Genomic DNA, 18,421 nt, shown 5'->3' on the forward strand with positions numbered 1-18,421 from the left:
ATATAAGCTAACACGCATTATCTAAAGAGAATACTTTTTAAGAAGTGCTTAGAGAAAATAAGAGTTAGACAAAATTTTCAGTACTACTATGGGCCAAGTTCCTCAATGGCATCTACCCAAACACACCTGGACTGTCTACATAAATCCATGTACTCAATAGGGTATCAGAGTCCTCACATCACACAAAGACGGAACTCTGTACTTTACTATCTGGACAAGGATTTTCATAAAGGCCAACACTTGGGGTGAGTTTGGCACAAGCAAAGGCCAAATGTAGCTAGCTCAGTATCTGTACTCTAAGCTGAATAACAAACTATAAAGAAGGGGCTCAGCTGGACAATATTTTAAAAGAATAGTATTCCAGATCCTACAATAATTTAAACAGAACTCTGCCTGTGACTCAAACTCTAGGCTAAGACACTCTTCACTAGAAGTCTAAGCATTTATCTTTGCTGCTGTTTTGGATTTTTGTCTTTTTTTCTTTTTTTTTTTAAGTTACTCAGAGTATACTTGGAACAGATCAATTTAGAGATGTGCTAAAACATATTCCACACCACTGAGCTTTATAGAGCTGTGGGAATGAAAGCTGTGTCCTGCTGATAAAGAAATATTATTCTTTTAACTCTAATAGGATGAAGAAGAGATACCACAAGGCAAAGTCAGGGCTGGTTTTCTTTTCCTCCAGAGACAGGAAAAAACTTACAGCAGCTACACTATCTAAAAGTGGACAAGTCTAAACTTGGGACCCAATTTTGTACAGCCCCACTGTTTGCAGACTGAATCAACACACAGAGACAAACTCTCATTATCCAAGATAAAGGCCTGGGACCCACCCAAGCAGAGTAATCCCAAGTCCACAACTCAAAGCCAGGCAGCTACAGAGCTACCTCACATCCTGCCTCTTCCTCATAACCTGCTCGGGTGCAGCACCAGCCCCACACCAACTCCCCAGCACTGGAACCACTCTGGGAAGTGCTTCAAAGTATGGCAGCCACTAATGGTTCAGCCTAGCAGGACTGAGCTAACAGTAACCTGTAGATGATCTTTTCAGAAAGTACAACCTACAGCCTGCAAGTTCAGCCTTTTACTCCATCTGCACCAAGAACATCATTGATAGGACATAATTTTTTTTTTTTTTTTGAAAAAGGCTTTTTACAATTTTTCAGTGTTGACAAAACCTCTTCCACTTGGAACTACATGGTCAAGTATAATTAAGGCATGGTAACACAACCCATTGAGAGAAGGTAAACTGCAATCTTGCCAATTAAAGCAATTGTTTCAGTACAACTACATACACTTTTGGGAGTCAAATGATAAATGCTAAATTAAGTCTGTCTTTGCTTTTCTAGTTTGTGTATTAACACCAACAGCTTTCCCTAATACCATAGTTTCTCTTCTAGGCAGACTTCAGGGACTAAATTTAAAACACATTGCACTGATTACTGAACTGCATTTCACAATTCCCTTTGGATTTTGGCAACATTCTCCCCCAGTTATTAAAGCAAATCTTTCAAGCACTTGATCCATTATACTGAGAGTTTCAAAACTCTCGGAATAATGGATCAACAGAACAGAAATTGATGTCTGCCTCCATTCAAGCAACTAAAGAAGAAAACAGACAAGACTGCTTTAACGCAGTTGTAAGAGAACACTTGTATGTGACTGGAACTTAGTACTTTTAATTGTTAACAATTACTAGACCTTATCTTAGTCCTACTTCATTTGAATATACATTTTTAAGAACACCCAATTTAACAAAGTGAAAGAAACTTGAGAAATTCAGCCTTTTCTGTCCTGAACACCTCAACTGTCTTCAAGTTTGAGAGCACAGCAGAAGCGATCATGAATAAATACAACCACTTTCCCCACCTTTCTTGTCCAGTGTGTCTTGACTCCCTGTACAGATTACCTGTCTGTGAAGGACAAACTGCCTTCACAACCAGTTACTCCAAAAGGAAAAAGCATGAGGTAGATACTTTCTAAGTCTGCATGTTTTAGACTCAAATTCTACTGATAAATTTATTGTCTGCAGAATTTCTTTTTTCAAGAGTGCCAGATATAAGGATACCAAATACCAAACTGCTTAAGTACCAGCACATCACCCAGTCTCCAGACATATATATTCTTTTCACTATGTAGCTATTGTTTTTAAGTCCTATTTTGTGACTGAAAGCTGTACTAAGAATAATACAGAAGACTAATACAAAGCTTCTCTAAAGATGAAGACAGCATGTCTGTTTGGCAGCAGTTCTAAGACAATGACTTCTAAAATCATCTTCTCACCCAAAAAGCAAGCCCTTTTCTTTAAAGTTGATGTTACCAGTTGCTAAAAGGCTAACTCTTTCCTAGTTCTGCTAACACTCTTTTTGGGTAGCATCAGCTTGCTTTCAGCCTCCATAGTCAGAATAGAAACACCAAATACCCTCCAGGAATGGTTCACACTGCCATCATCCCAGTAGATTTGAGGCTCAGGGCACAATCTGGAAATGGCCATTTTTCCATCTCTACTGCTACCAACTGACCCAAGATTCTCTCTTAGCAACCAGGATGAAACTGCCTATAGAGGTAGGATTCCTACAGACAAGTCTTCATATTTTAAGTCCTGTTAGTTGAAAAACATTACCCATTTTCAGTCATATTTATTTTCCATCTTAGCCAGCATTTAAGAATTAACTTGTCTGCTTCAGTGGATATATCTTCACTCTCAGTAAAGCCAATGACAGAGGACTTCTGTGTGTTTAGCTGTTTTAACACAAATTCTAATTGTTATATTAATAATGAAAAGTACTGAATTTGTAAGCATGAAAAGCTTCAGTTGGCATGACTGAACTAATTGCAAAATAAAATTATAGACTTGTGACTTGTCATAACTGTGAGATCCCTCCCTTACTTTTGTATCCAGAATTGATTTTAAAAGAATCATAAGTAGATGTTGTGGCTCCAGAATCCATTAAAAAAAAAAAAAAAACCAAACAAACCAACAAAAGACACAGAAGCTTTGCAAATCACCTTTATTTAAAAAGATAGTCCTCACCATGTACTTAAAACCTCTAATTACTTAATTTCTTATATTTATTTGCTCTCCTTGAAGTATCTTTTTAACACACCCTTTTTGTCTTCAGGAACTACTGTACATTTTAACCCCTGAAAATGAAGGGAAAAAAAAAAAAAGTGAAACTTAAAGACCGTGGGAGGAAGAAAAGACTTGTTCTACACCTGCCTCACCCAGGATCGTCGCTTTCGTTAACGCAGCGTGGGACCTGAGAGCCGTGAGGCAGAACCTGCCTCGAACAGCACAAGTTTTAAAGCAACCCACACCTTTGCTCATGGTCTGAGTAATTCTTAGGTGCAGACACCATTATCTCCGTGCTAATAAAACAAGCCACCTCAATGGAAAATAACTGTGCACTGACTTCTCCAGTACTTCTGAAGGAAGATCTTCCCTTGCACAATTTAGTCCACCTGTAGGTCAGCAATCACTCTGAACCCAGAACCTGATCTTTGAGCTGCAGCAGCAACAGGCAGCAAAGCCCTCCTGAAAACACTCTCAGGATTTAGAGGAATGGTGCTGATCTAAAGGCACAAGAACTGGAAACCATACCCAAGTAAAAGCTTCTTCTTAAGTTCTGCCTGCTTTGAGCAAGCATGCCACATGCAGAAAGAACCAGGAAATGTTGTTTCATCTTCTCAGTATGAAAATGTGCCTTTCCAGGCAAAGATCTGTCCTTTCAAGTCTGCTACGAGTTTTAAGTTTTCCCACTTGAAGAATAATGGAAAACCAGGTTTGACAAGAAGAAAATTAATATTATTCATGATCAAGTTTTATGAAATAAGTAGAAAAAAACCCTTTAAATATCAATTATAAAAAGGTGGACTTCATCCAGACTAGTTCAGAATCAAACAAAAGCCTCCACCTGCTCTCCAAAAGCCTCACACAAGTGTTTCCACTAATATGCATTCTGACTTTGAACTCTCAGCCTTTTTCCCACTTCAATTTCTGTTCAACTCTTCACTTTGAAACAAACCTCTTCATATTTATAGTGAAGAGCTTCTTCTTAGGGAAGCTGCATCGCAGCAGTTGCAAAGTCTGAACTGAAATAAAGGCTAGTCAGAATTAAACCACAAAACTAGCTAGACTGAAGGCAACTCAAAGACAATTCATTCTCACTATACAATTTAAGAAAATCAAATGAGTTACATAAGTAATCATTTCAGGAGGGAAGATGTCAGCTAATAACTTGGATTATCAATCACCTTCATTACCCTAACATCTCCTTTGTATTAAATAGTGCTCAAAGGCATCCACTACCTACAGGTTTCCTCAGGCTCAGACTTCTCTGCAGCTCTCTTCTTAAGCTGTATCTGTAGGACTATCTCCACATCTAAGTACAAGTCTCACACTTCATTTCACCCAAGCTACACTTGACACCTATCTGCAGCACACCAGTGCCCATGTACAAGCTATTTCACAGAGATGAAGGCACCAAGGAAGTAAAAAAAAAAAAAAAGTTCAAATGTTCAGAAAACAATGCAAGAGTTGCTTGCCAAATTCAGAAGGAATTTTGATCTTAGGCCCCAGCAGAACAAGGACAAAATGCTTGATTCTGCTTTGCTTAGCACAGATAAGCCTCTGCTTTTAAAAATCTGAATGCATGTCTATACATAGAGATTTACTAATTACTAGAATAACTGGTAAATGTTCTCCCGAAGTACAGAACTCCCATTTCTGAAGACACTGTAACACAAATAAAGCCTCATTTCTTTAGACATAAAAATAAGAGTTGCCCAACACACACACACAGAGCTTATTGGATCAGCTTTAGAACATTAACACACAGGAGACCTGACAACTCCATTTGGCAAAAAGAGTCAAATCACAGCTGTGCCCCAGTAAGTAAGTTGTCAATTTAGTGTCACACACCAGAATGAAGGGGTAGGAAGGAAAGTACACACTCATTTCTCACAGTTGACCATTCCTACTACAGTTTAGGCACATCCCATTAGTAAATTACAAATACTATCAAATTTAGAGGCTTTTAAAACAAAGAGCAGGAATAGATTACAGTGTCTAAATGGCCAAAGCACCCTGGCTTTATAATAGTACACACAGTTCTGCATCCACAATAAAACTGAACTGACAACAGTTATTTTGGGAAGTTTGGGGCAAAATTAATTTTAATAAAATCAAACCACACACAATCCCATTAAGATTTTTCTAGATCAATGTCCACATCACAGAACTAAAAGTGGGAAGCAATGTGTTTCAAACCTTGCTATTTTACTGCCTTTTTAGAGTCAGACCTGCACACAGAAAAGTTCAATCACCATTCTTTAGGGTAACAGGAGAATTTAGACTAACAGAGTCAGAAAATTCCATAGAAATGATAAGGATAAAGTACTAAAGTATAGTTGAACAAACACAGCAGGCATCTTTATCACAAAAGCAGATCAAAGTGTACTTAATATTCAGTTTCTTCTCCCAGCTTATATGGAACATGCAAATTTACTTCAAAATAACTTTTAAAAACAGTCATTACTTGGCATTTAACATCATGAAGTATTACAGAAAGGTTGGCTGGAGCAGACTGAAATTAAAACACTCCCTCCTACCCAAATAAAGTTTCCTGAGTCTATAATCACGCAGCATTTCATTCATGGCTAAAATTCTTTAGCTCTTCCATAAATACAAGGTGTTTACCTCCCTAATAACTGGTCGATGTTGGTGAGTTTTCCAATTTAATTAAACTCACTTATACTTTCGGTTTCCTTTAGAAAGGCTATTTAGGTTTAATTTTTTTTTCTAAAAACTCTGTATTCTTGGCAGACTCTGGGGACTAACAGCCTGATAATCAGCTACAATGTTCCCAGTCCAGATGTGAGTACCTGGTACTGCTACAGCCTTTTGCTAAGAAAGTAAGTTAATGTTTAAAGGTACTGACTGACTTGATGCTTCACTTACATAGAACACAGTATCAGAGTGACCATGTCACAGCTACCATCTGTAACATGTTAGATACAGTGAAATGATGGTTCTACATCTTTAACAAGTGAAAGATGGAATTCTACATTGTACTGAACAGTTGAGGCAAGTGGCTGCACCTGCGCTCCCCAGTGCCTCAGGGTTTCCAGGGAAGAAATAGAATGCAGCTCTTCTGAAAGCAAGAGCTGATAAAATGAAGACATTTTAGAAACTAACATATAAATGCTTATTTCCATTAGAGCATCAGTCTCAAAAAATCAATGCTCAGAGCTCTCTGTAAGAAGTGGCTCCTGAAATAAACAAGGTTTTGTAGGTAGACTACATAGACAAAAGCTGCTTCTTCCTTCCCCTGAGAGGCAGAAAGAGCAGTCAGCAAGAGGGTGAGATGCAAACACACATTAAGGGACCAAAAGTAATAACCTCCTTCCTCTCACAGCCTAAACTTTGCCATTGCCCAAGGTTCTGTGTAAGTGAAATTCTCTAACAGACCTGTTCTCATGCAAGCCCAGCACTTGTTCCCTCTAATCATGGCTGTGGAGCTCACCCTGTCCACATAACACGAACCTACTGCCATTTGACCAAGCAGCCCTCATTTAAAGCAAAAACATATACAACCAAGAGTGTTATATCCACACACTAAAGAGGGGAGAAAAAAGCCCCCAAGTCAGTCACCACTACTTCCAGCATTCTCACTTCCTTGAGAAGGGGCCCTCACAACTGAGCTAGAAGGCTATGCTTGTCCTTGGCCCAACTCTCTAGTCAAGTGCATTCTTTTTTTTCTTTTTCTTTTTTTTTTTTAATGAGGAACACTTCTCCCTTAAAAAAAAAAAAAAAAAAAAAAAAGTTGAAACACTGTACTTTAAGGGTACTCCTTTTTTGTTCACTACTTTGTGCAACCTGCCCTCTCAAAACACACAAACAACTTCCTTGACTCAAAAATCATCAGCATCCTACTTCCAGACAGAAACTGAGCTGGGTTAAACTATCTGTAAACGATTTTCTCTATTCCCTGCACTGGAGAACTTAAATTATGACTCACATTTTAAAGCAGTTTGCAGGAGGTGGCTATGCCAACCCAACCACCCAGTGCTCCCCCTAGATCCCATTCTTCCTTAGACAGCATTTGCCAGTCCACTTGGAGACAATCCAGCTCACCACAGCAGTAGAAAACACCTTGTGCTGGTTTCATTGAATGATTATGGTTTATGAGAAAGTCAAATACAAAAGGCACAGCAGAAGTTCACAATGGACAGTGAGGACAGTTCTTCCAGTGGTAGCAGTCAGGTTAAGAATTCATGAGATATCCTGGGTCATCCTTAGACATCCCCACTAGTGTCATTGCCAGGATCAAAACCACTTGTCAGTGAACAGGACTGGCTTGGGAAACATGTTTGAGCTAACAACTCATACCCTTCTCTGTTTCTCTGAATGCCATAACCCTGTCTAGAGGCACATCTATCAGATGTGTTAGAAGGAATAACCCATTAACCACAGAAATGTTCTGACCTTCCAAAGAGGCATACAACTATAAATCCCAAGTGTTATAGGCTAGAAAGTAAGAGGACTTGAGTCTAGACTCTGTGTCTTATTTTCTACACTAAGCAGTAAATACCCTTTCATTTCAATTAGATTCTTCCATTTCTAACTTTCCACCATACACAGGAGAACTAAAACATGATTCAGTTGGAGTTTGTCATGGCAAGAACCTAAATGTTAATATGGAAAAATTTAAGTATTCTGGATTTAACCACAAATAACCCATCACTGAATACATCTGCAAAACAAAATAAAAATTACGCCAGATCTCACAAGTCTGCCTTTCACTATTAGAACCTGCATCTTTCACCTTGAAGTTTTTATGGAAAGAGATTAAGGAGAATTGAAAAAAAAAAAAAAAAAAGGAAAAAGGAAGAGAAAGCAGCAGAGGATCCATGAACCACCTTCCTTCTCAACACATCTGTGCTGCACCATGAGCCATTTTAATCTGCAAAATTAGTAACAGATTTGCAGTTTTCTTCAACATCCTTTATTTCCTGTGTACCACAAGAATTCTATTTTGACCAAGTCCTTCACATTGGATTTACTTCACTGATTTCACAAATCACACAATCTGCTACTGCCCTTTCTGATTATCTGAATTTCTTATATTCAGATGTTCCATTAGTCTGTTAGAAGAAATGTTCTGCTCCTTCCTTAAAGACCACTATACAGTGATCTAGACTTACTACAGAATAAAGGTGAATTTTAGGCATGTTAAACTACTCTGATCACCCTTCAGATGAAAGCCAAGTGATATTTCTATACCCAAAGAGATGAGTCATAAAAACCTTAAGTAGATGTGAAGAACCTCCCTAATTTTGCTTTGGACAAGACTGAAAGTAATGAAATATGTTACAATCTAAACAGTAATCACCTAACATATTTTCCATGCATGTGAACGTAAATTATCTCAACTCCTATAGGAAATTATATATAATACCAGAAATAATACGTATTAATGACAGTTCTCCTGGTTAAGTTCTTTACAAATATTATTGGGACTAAAGGCCTGTGGGGAGGACATGGGGACACAATTTCCTATCTTCAGATAAAATAAAAACTTCTAAATTGCATGAAAGAATTAGGATTAAATCCAGAAACTTCTATAACCCAGTTACAAATTTAAAACAGCAGATAATGAAGTCCCCAAAGTAAACACAGAATTATGCCATACTTAATTTAATACAGTAATGCAGCTTGCTTTAGCACCTACACATCAATGAGACTGGTCTCCATACACTCCATACCAGGATTACTAGGGGAACATTACCTGTTAAACAGCATATTGAAGCTAAATACGTACTCATTACTGACACCTAACACATCAGACAAACTGTGCTTGTTTTTAGAAGATGAATACACCAAATGTGATGCTTCTGGAAAAAAAAACTTTAAAAATCCCCAAGACCATCCTTGCTGTATCCCTAAACTAATCACTGTCTTCAATAACAACTGAAGGTGCCTAAAAGAAGCAAGAGCTAAGAATTACCAGAATTCAACACACTCATTGCACAGATCTCAAGGGCTATTAAGTCCTGAGTAGGAAGGCTGCTCACAGCTCCATGTAAACAGCTGTGCAGAGAAGCAATTCCCAGCATATCTCGCACCAGTACCATCCTCAACTTTATGAAATGAGATTATCCCAAAAAGTAGGCCTACACCTTTAAGCCAGTATTGTTTAGAGCCCTGACAGCCATACATGCCTTTTAAATACTGCACCACATGGAAAACCAAGGAAAGTGCAGTGTAAAACCACAATTTTTGGCCATGAGCTGCAGGCATTATCTATGCCCCGAAGTGTATCTGAAATCACATCCTGGATGGAAGATGGAATTAAGTCTAATGTAAATTTCAAAATGTGACAGCTATAGACATTTTACACCTACCACAGAACAGCAGACCTCATGCTTTCAGGGTGATATAATGCAAGACTGGCAGATGCCAGTCCCTTTCCACTGAAGAAACTGGGACAACTCACAGCAGATTGATCTGGTATCTCTGTACAGAACTAGACCGGATGCAGTGTCATCTCTCATAGATGAGTCAACACATCATTAGCTATTTCATGATAGCAGCTATTTCAGCTACAACTGATCCGTTTTTATAGATGCAGTGTGTCTCACAGCAAAGATGCATATTAGAAAGCTGAAACACTCTCTCTGAAAAAGGACAAGAAGCTCATGCAGCATTTACCTAAACACTGAAACAGTGAGCTGAACAATAAGCAATCATTTTTAGTGTAAAAGCCACGTAAGACTGAAGCAAGCATATTTGTTTATTTCTAAATGTAACTGGAGCCAGAGACAATGTGAGAAGGGGCACAAAAAAAACAGTCCTCTGTAAGAAAAATATTTCCCATTCTTTGTAGAAAACCTGAAGCAAGGAAGATTTTGGGACCACTCTTCTTTTCCCTAAGGTAACATTAACATTAGCAAGATAAACTGTGTCTTCTCGATCACCACATTAATCATTTTAGCATTTGCTTACACTCTGCCCACACCAGTCAGTTCCATTTCTCACTTGATCTAACACCATGAAAAATGAAGACATGCCTTTAGTTACCCCTCTTTACTTGTGCTCAGATGGCTGCACAGCCTTCACTTGCAGAAACCCCAACTTCTAGGGCCATTATGGAAGAAGACAGAACTAATTCGTGCTGGTAGACTGTGACACACTATGTGAGGAGCAAGAGCCAAGGCAGTGAGTAGGACCCAGTTGGTTTAAACAAAATCTTGGTATCTCCTAGAAGCAGACAACTAAACAATGTGACAGTACCTGGAGATGTCCTGTCACTGATGGAGCTGAGATGTGCTCCCATCTCTGTAACCTGGCTCCTGTAACAAGGCGATCAGCAGTTTACAGCTCACATAATCGGACCTACAGAAGCTTCTCTACTGCAAAAGGACAGAGCCATAACTATTTGTGCCACAGAAATCACTTATGCATCTAGAAGAAACTCTAAGGAAGAGCTCCTGAATGCATAATCTTCATCTCAGATGGGATCTTTGGAGGGTGAGGGAGGCAGGTGGGCAGGACCATTCCAAAAATGTACTACATCATGGTTACATTAGCTGTATGCACCGGATCCATGTCATTTCCTTTTAGCAACAACACACCCCTTCTGTTGGTCGTCCCCGACCCAAAGCTCCAGGGTGCTTGCAGAAGTGAAAACAGGGCTGATCCTGCTGAAAACAAACCTGGAAAAAGGAAATAATTTATTCAATTTGAGAAAGGAATATACAATCAAGCAGTCCTGGGACACTGAACTGCAATTCAGAAGTGCAAGAAGTTTAGCTGTCATCAGGCATGACTGGAGATAAGTCATCATCCAGCATCTCAGAAAATTCTAGTACACATCACATTCCAAAAAAGTTGCTTACCTCTGAATACGTTTGTTTTTTTTTTGCCTGAAATGCAGGAGAGGAAAGAGAGCAATACACTATCAAATCAACCAAATTCCAGCAAGTGAGAGAAAATATGCAACAGGAGAAGGCAAGCCGTTTTGTGGAAAACTTTTTTTTCCCCAACCAAGTTATAATACTCATTCATAGCAAAACACTGCAGTACATTATTAAGAAATTAAAGCAGAAAAATGAGCAATAAAGAAATCAACACAGAATCAGAAAGATTTTCATCCTGGATTTCCTCAAAAATTATTATTATTACTATAATCGCCTTCTTTATCCTCCCTAGGACTTCCAAATCAAGAATAAAATTTCTGCAGTTCACATGACCTCATTATTTTTGACGTATCTGTATTCCTATCTCAGTACTGCCTGCCCCAGAAGAAAGGAAGAACTATGTCTACAGTACTAGAATAACAATTTAACAGTACTTAAATTAGTATATGGTAGAACTGATTTTTTTTTCTCTGCTTGAATGATAAATATTCTTTACACTGAAGGATTTTCAAAATTGGGTCCTCACCCTTAAGTCAACAAATACTGTAGTCAGAGAAACGACATTGTGTTTTTGAGTAACAGTTATGTTCCTGGTCTGTGCATGAACAAGATGCTGAACATTGTGGATAAGAGTGACTACTTTGAGAACAAACTCTAACAGACAAAATAAATTATGCTCAAAGCAAGAGTTAACTGTGCAGAGAACAACTTACTGCAACTGAAAATAAAAGTTAAGTATGGACTGGATCTGAAATGTGAGATAATGGACATGAATCTGTATTATGTCATATAGGTCAATAAAAGTCACCTCTGACATACGAATTCTGTACTTCTAAGAATGAAGAAAACTTTTAGATAGTACTCAGCACATACCTCCTTAAAGGGGTGCACCCTACCCCACCTGACAGCAAAGAAATATTCACGTATTTTGGCTGTTAGAGTGTGAGCCAAGCAAATTTTACAATGATAAACAATCCACATTAATATCAGCATGATGCACCTATCCATAACACCTGCAGAGAGTCTGACAAAGCATTCAGTGACTGTCTTCTATTTGCCAGCTGCACAGAGCAAATCCAAGCCATAGCTTAGATTTTATACATAAAGTCAGCGACAAAAAGATTGTTAAAACCACAGCTATTTTACAGACACTTTCAGAAAATATCCTACCAAAAATATACAGGCCAACTGAATTGCAGTCCTTCGTTCCCTTGCAGGAGGCTGGCTTTTTGCTACCAAGCTAAGAGAACACACAGGAATGCCCAATTGCTCAAAGATGGCACAGCACTTTAAACCAGCAAATGGCCTCTGACAAATTCATGTCATTTAAAAAAGAGAGGAAGCAATCCTCATGTGTAAATAAATATACATACAAACGTCATGACACTCTTTCAAAGCTGCCCTGTGCAAATCCAGTTAAAGAAAGAGCACATTACACAAAAGATGCTTCTCACACAGACACTGAAACCTACACAGAAATACCAAACTTTATAGACACAAGCAAAATTGGACATCAATATTAGACTCTCACAATGTTCAAGGTCTGTTAATATGAGAGCACACAAATAATCATAACTATTAACTAGCTTACTAATAATTCAACTGGGTGGGCTGAGGGGGAAGGAAAGACACCTCAAAAAAGCCACTCTATCAGTAAATATGTGCTAAAATACAAACAGCAAAACCAATATCACAGCCACTGACTCCTGTAAACTCTGGTTTATGTAAGACCTTAAACTAGACAATCTAATTCTCATACTCAGATTTTCAGACTGGGTTAGGGAATTTGATACACAGGTGATGTACATTTCAACCTGAAATGCAATGACTCAACATAAATACAGACTCTGCACTGATCAGAGCTACAAGGAAAAAACTGCACAGGAACCCCAGCCCAGCCCAAAGCACTAAACCTTGACTAGTACCACACTAATGATGGGTAAATTCTTTCTCAGACCAGATTAAGCCTCACAGGCTTTTTGGAAACAGTGTCACATCTCATTCTTTTAAATCAAAAACAGTCATCAGAAATACTATGTTAAGCAGACTCTGACAATAAAATAGCCAGCCTTAAAAAAAGTATATGCTAAAGGCATAGTAGTAGAGCACAGGAAAAGGTTGGAAAATTCATCTGGCCCACTGCTGAGACATAAGGAAGCCACAACCCTCAAAGCACGACCTATACAGCTCTATAGTACTGCAGTTACAGCCACCTGTACAAATCAAATTAATAACAACTGTCTTTTTGTAACAAAAGGTACCCACTGCTTTTTTCCCCCACAGAATTTAGATTATTAATTTGAGTAAGAAACAAATATTAGAGAGAAAAAATTTTAAAAAATAGCAATTAAGTTTCATGAGACTATGGTATTCAGGTCCTTGCTTCATTTGAACTGTTTTATTGCTACTGAATTCCAGAAAAAAACATGCAAGAACAAAATTAGAAGTTTGCTGTTAAATACATTTGGAAGGCAGGAACATGCGTTTCCCTTATAATGTGGGAAAATATAAATCCAACACTTTTATCATTAGTTACTAAACAAAAGCTAGACCCAGCCTATATTAATTGTGAACCAAGTTTCTATTTGTGTCATTCCTCCATATGGGGAACAAATTCCTTCACATGTCTCCACAGAATTTCACTACAGCAGTCAATGAATTAATGCCTTTGAAAAAAGACTATCCTCACGCAAAATCTTAAGGCAACACACAAAGATATCAGCTAACTAAAGATCCAAGCATTTACAAGCCACTGGCACTCCAAGACACACAGAATAACAAGGAGACTTTGGCTCTTATATGCTCAGTGGTGCCCATCAGCCAACATTGGAAATGCCAAGGTATCTCTAGTCCTGGTGGATTACAGAAACAAGCTTCTTTAACAGTCTAATATCAGTCCACCACTGAGACTGGAGCCTCAACAGAGGCTTGAATTGCATTAATGAAGTTGAAACAACATAAAAAGAAGGAAAGAGAGATCACTGATGTTTGGAGTTTTTGCCTCAGAAAAATAAACTGATTAAGAGTGGTCACATCCAAACTTAGAACAGCTAGCACGGCGTAAGAGTGGTTCTGGCCAAGTACATGTTTTTTCTTAGTCTCAGTAACACTTGCAGCTCTTAGATCACTGAACAAGCCCAGGCCAATGACCAAGCACACACCTACAGAAAGCAGTTCTGAAGAGTAAACTCTCTAGGTATACCTACAGTACTGCTTATAAACCAGTTCACCAGGAAGTTCCAGTTTGTTATTTCCCAGAAAAGGAAAAGTAATCAGAAAAAGATTCCAAACAGTTTGGTCCAAGTCTTAATACGCTGTACTTGAAACCACGGTTTCACCTAAGAAAGGTAACAACTTTGGTTCTGGCTTCAGTATCAAAGCCCACCAGCAAAATCTAAAAAAATCCTACAGACTCAGTACTCAAAGAAGCCAAGAGCTTGTTTCAGATCCCCAGACTCTGAAATTAATGGCTTTATATTTTCCTCAAGAGCACCTTTACATTTTGGCATACATATTCCTTTCAAGCAATTTCTCACACACAAATGAATTTGTCCTGACACACTTTCAGTCACAACTCTGTGGAAACAGAAGTTGCCTTACAGAAACATCTTTAAGCCATCACATCTGGTAATTACTACTACAGAACACCAGGATTCCACAAAGAATTACTATGTAAGACAAATACCAAACAAAGCAATTCACATTTTCAGAGCTATCGCCTAACCACACGCTTCAAAGGAGTCTGGATGAATGTCTAACTGCAGCTACATATGACATGATGCCATTTATACATCCAAACTGATATCTGCCAGTTGCAAGTCCTGCTCAATAAAAATGAAGGAATATAAAAAAGAAAAAAGGAAAAAAAAAAAGAAAAACAAACAAAACCCACAAAACAACAACAAAAACCACATCCTGCACAGCACAACAGAAGAGTCTTCCTGATCTTGCTTATTATTAAAATTTTGTTATTTCTGATGCAACATCTGTTTTAACTATACACCATAAAGAACATGAGCTCAAAATGAGCATTTGATGGATCCCACCCTTAGGATGAGAACAGATCCCCTTCCAGACACAGCTGTGTCAGTCTGAGGTTGCTGTGCTGAGCACATCCCTAGTTCCGCATCCTCTGCTCATTACTGTTACCACCCACATCAACGTGCCAGCTGAGAGAAACGGAAGAACACTCTCCAATTTATTATGATTTTTACCTGCCAAGCCAGCTTGAAACAGTTTGCTATAGGTCCTTGTTAACCCAGGTCATGCTGATGGAAATGTATGGTTCCAGAAAAGCCCAAGGAAATTTCTATCAGAGCTACCAATCAGAGCCCCATCTCCAACCCCACTTCAACGTAAGTCCCATTTCCACCCCCCGACCTGGATGATCAGCCACTTCAGATACATGATCCAGCCAAAATTCAACAAAACAAAAAAAAAAAAAGCAATTAACTACCTGATTAACTCCCTGACTTCACTTAACTCACAGCTACAAAGGCCTCCTGGCCAGCAGCTGAAGATGCACAGTCAAGAAGGAGACACGACCACCAGAGGTTCAGTTTAAGCTGCTAAGTCTATTGACAAGGCAGAACTATTAGGAAAAACTAAAATTAAGCTGCTTCAGCAAAGAGTAGTCACAGCCTCCTCCTCCTCCTATGCAAGCAATAACATTTGTATAGGCATGAAGTCAGTTCAGGCAGTTGATCCAACTGAAGCTTAACATTTTTCTGTACGGCCATTTTCAGCTGGATCAGCAAAGAAAGACTAACAGGGGAAAACAGATCCTTTTGGTGAAAGCATCGGCAGAAAAATCAAAGCTGCTCTGGTGGTAATTCAATAATATGACTGTAGAGGACATGTTAAGTCTTAGCTTGATTGAATTTATGCTTGGTATTCTGCAGGAAAAGAAAGGCAATATGCTCCAATTTCACTTATTAATATTTTGAGATCAATTGAGACTTAACAAGAAATCTGTAATTTTAATATATGTTCACTGATCAAAGCAAACTTCAAAAACAAGACTAAGGACGAGATTTCACACTAGTTTAAACCAAGCTTGCTTGATAAGCTGGCAAAGCAAATAAAAATATAAGTAAACTTTGACCTCTCCCTTACAGAAAAGAACAAAGTCAGCAGAGTATCAGACAAGTACATGAACACAATAAGTAGGATACAACTTCAAAGTCATCAATTAGACCAGCTCAGGCTGTCAATCTCTTACTTGACAGTTTCTGTAAAACATCTCTTCTAGAGTACAAATGATTAAATTTCTATAGCATTAGAGCAATTTTTTGTCCAATGCTGTGCAGTTCCATCAATATTACTAGTGGAATAAAACCAGTTATAGGCAGAATTCAAGACATACTTCAGTGCTGTAACAGGCTCTCACAAACACACAATAAAAAATCTCTATGTTTTTCCCAATAGCTTCTGTTCCTGGGGAAGGAAGGACTTTTTGCAAAGACTTTCACTACCATTTCAGAAAGTTTTTATCCCATCATATCCATTATGGTAGGAAAGAGAATTACTTACAGATCATTCCAACACCAAGCGGTTCTATCAAAATACAAAATGTGAGACTTAGAAGTCTGGCAAGTTTTAAGAGCCCAGTGTGGCTTGTTGGTTCAGGCTTTTTTCTTCCTAAATGCATAATGCTGTCAAACTACTAACAAAAAATCAGAAGGTTTCACAACACTACGTGAGAAGATAAACAAACTTGTCTACTCTGTCTAGTTTACATGCGCCTTCAGTTTCCACACGTTTAAGCTAAATAATAAATGCAGGAAAGTAATTCCCAGGATGAAAAATAGATTTTCTGCTAGTAAGGATTTAAATGGTTCATTTGAATTGCATTTCACATGTATACTTTAGGAAAAAAAAAATCTTTTATGTGTTAGGTTTAGAGTTCTGTAAATCTGAATTTTCACTGAGACTTAAAACCAACACTATATGAAATTAGAGATTAAAAAGCTTTTACTGTAGGATAACTCAGGGTACCAAGACTCCTAGAATCACAGGCAAGGCTGAGCACATCTGAAATTCATTGTTTTGGACTTCACTCACATTCTTATTTCTTCTGTAAGACTTCTGCTAAGGGAAAAAAACAGCACTTCCACAGACAATGCCAAGAGATGAAGAAATGGAAAACACTCGCTGATGAACAGAAAAACAATCTTTTCTCTATGGTAACTATTAACTTCTGCATAATCATAAAGACCATTTTAGCAGTAACCATAGATCAATAAGTCAAATAGAACTGAGTCAGAAATCCATTTAAATATTTACATTTTTTGTTACAAGTCATACCTAGAGTATTACTGTAGCCAAAGAGAATGACTGTGCCTTCCATTTTATTCATTCTCCTCATTCAGGAGCCTATCTCAAGATGCAGAATGATCAAAAACACAAAACGAGAGCAAAACAAAATCCCTTAAATGCTAGAATTATACACTGTTGACAGCTATAAGCTTCTCCTACTCCGGACAGCTGGATTAGGAAATATTGACAACAACACAAAAAACACAGCAGCACACAGGAAGGCTCCCTTATCATTCCATCAAACATTACTGAGCAGGTTATATAAATCTACTGGACCGAAGGAGTTGTAGATCAGAGCTGCTGCAAGACATGAACTCTACTGTGAGGGATACATCATTTCATTCTTGAAGACTGTTCATCTCCACGAGCGCAATAAAAGGAGTTCAGAGCATTCCGAACGGGAGCTGCATTTAACCCTTGGTGACCGACCGAGCACGGAGCGGGGCGATGCTCCCCGGGCCCACCGCAGCCCCCGCCCCGCACGCTGTTGCTCATCCATCCCTCCTGAGCCCGCAGGACGGGCCGAACCCGGCCGGCTGTTCCTTTGTGCAGCCTGGCGAGCTGCCGCACACGCACTGAGGCACCGGCCAAGCCACGAACCGGGTGAAAAGAGACGAGCCCCGCTGCTCACGGGGGCCCTTTCCCCTACAACTCCCGCTGCCAGACTGGGTCGTCAGCACCATCGCCCAAAAGCCTCGTCCCGACGCCTCCCGAACTTCACAGCGCCCCAGCCCCGCTGAAGGCGGCAGCGGGTTTCGGGAAGCCCCTACTTCCCGGAGCCCCCGCTCGCTCCCACGGCCACGCAGGGGCGGCAAGCGATACAAAGCGCCCGGGAGCGGCCGCGCCGGAGGGACCCTCTGACGGAAACCTGGCTGGGATTCAAGGCCTAGGAGAGACCGCAGGCACAGGAGGCAGCCCCGGGAGAATCCCATGAAGCGGCGCCGCCCCGGGGGTCGCTTCCTCGGGCCGGCGGCTCGGTGCTCGCCGCAGGGCCCTTCGGTGCCGCGGCCGCCCCCCGCAGGCTCCACCTGCGCCGGGCCCCCGCTCCACCGCACCGCGGGGATCGCGCCCCACCCCACCGCCCCCCGCCGGGGCGGGGACCGGAGGGTGCCCCCACGTCGCCCACCGCCCCCGCACGCACTTTCCCGGAGTACCCCGGCCCCCCCTCATCCCCTCCGGCCCC

The 18,421-nt window shown here is 39.7% G+C and overlaps 1 protein-coding gene across 2 annotated transcripts in view; it reads right to left on the reverse strand.

The window, feature by feature from the left end:
• The window catches only part of NUMB (NUMB endocytic adaptor protein), a 92,078-nt gene that overhangs the window by 73,524 nt on the left and 133 nt on the right, over positions 1-18,421 (reverse strand). The window lies entirely within an intron of this gene.

Source organism: Pyrgilauda ruficollis, unplaced genomic scaffold, assembly GCF_017590135.1.
Source record: "Pyrgilauda ruficollis isolate IOZ18807 unplaced genomic scaffold, ASM1759013v1 scaffold14, whole genome shotgun sequence".
Taxonomy (NCBI): Eukaryota; Metazoa; Chordata; class Aves; order Passeriformes; family Passeridae; genus Pyrgilauda; species Pyrgilauda ruficollis.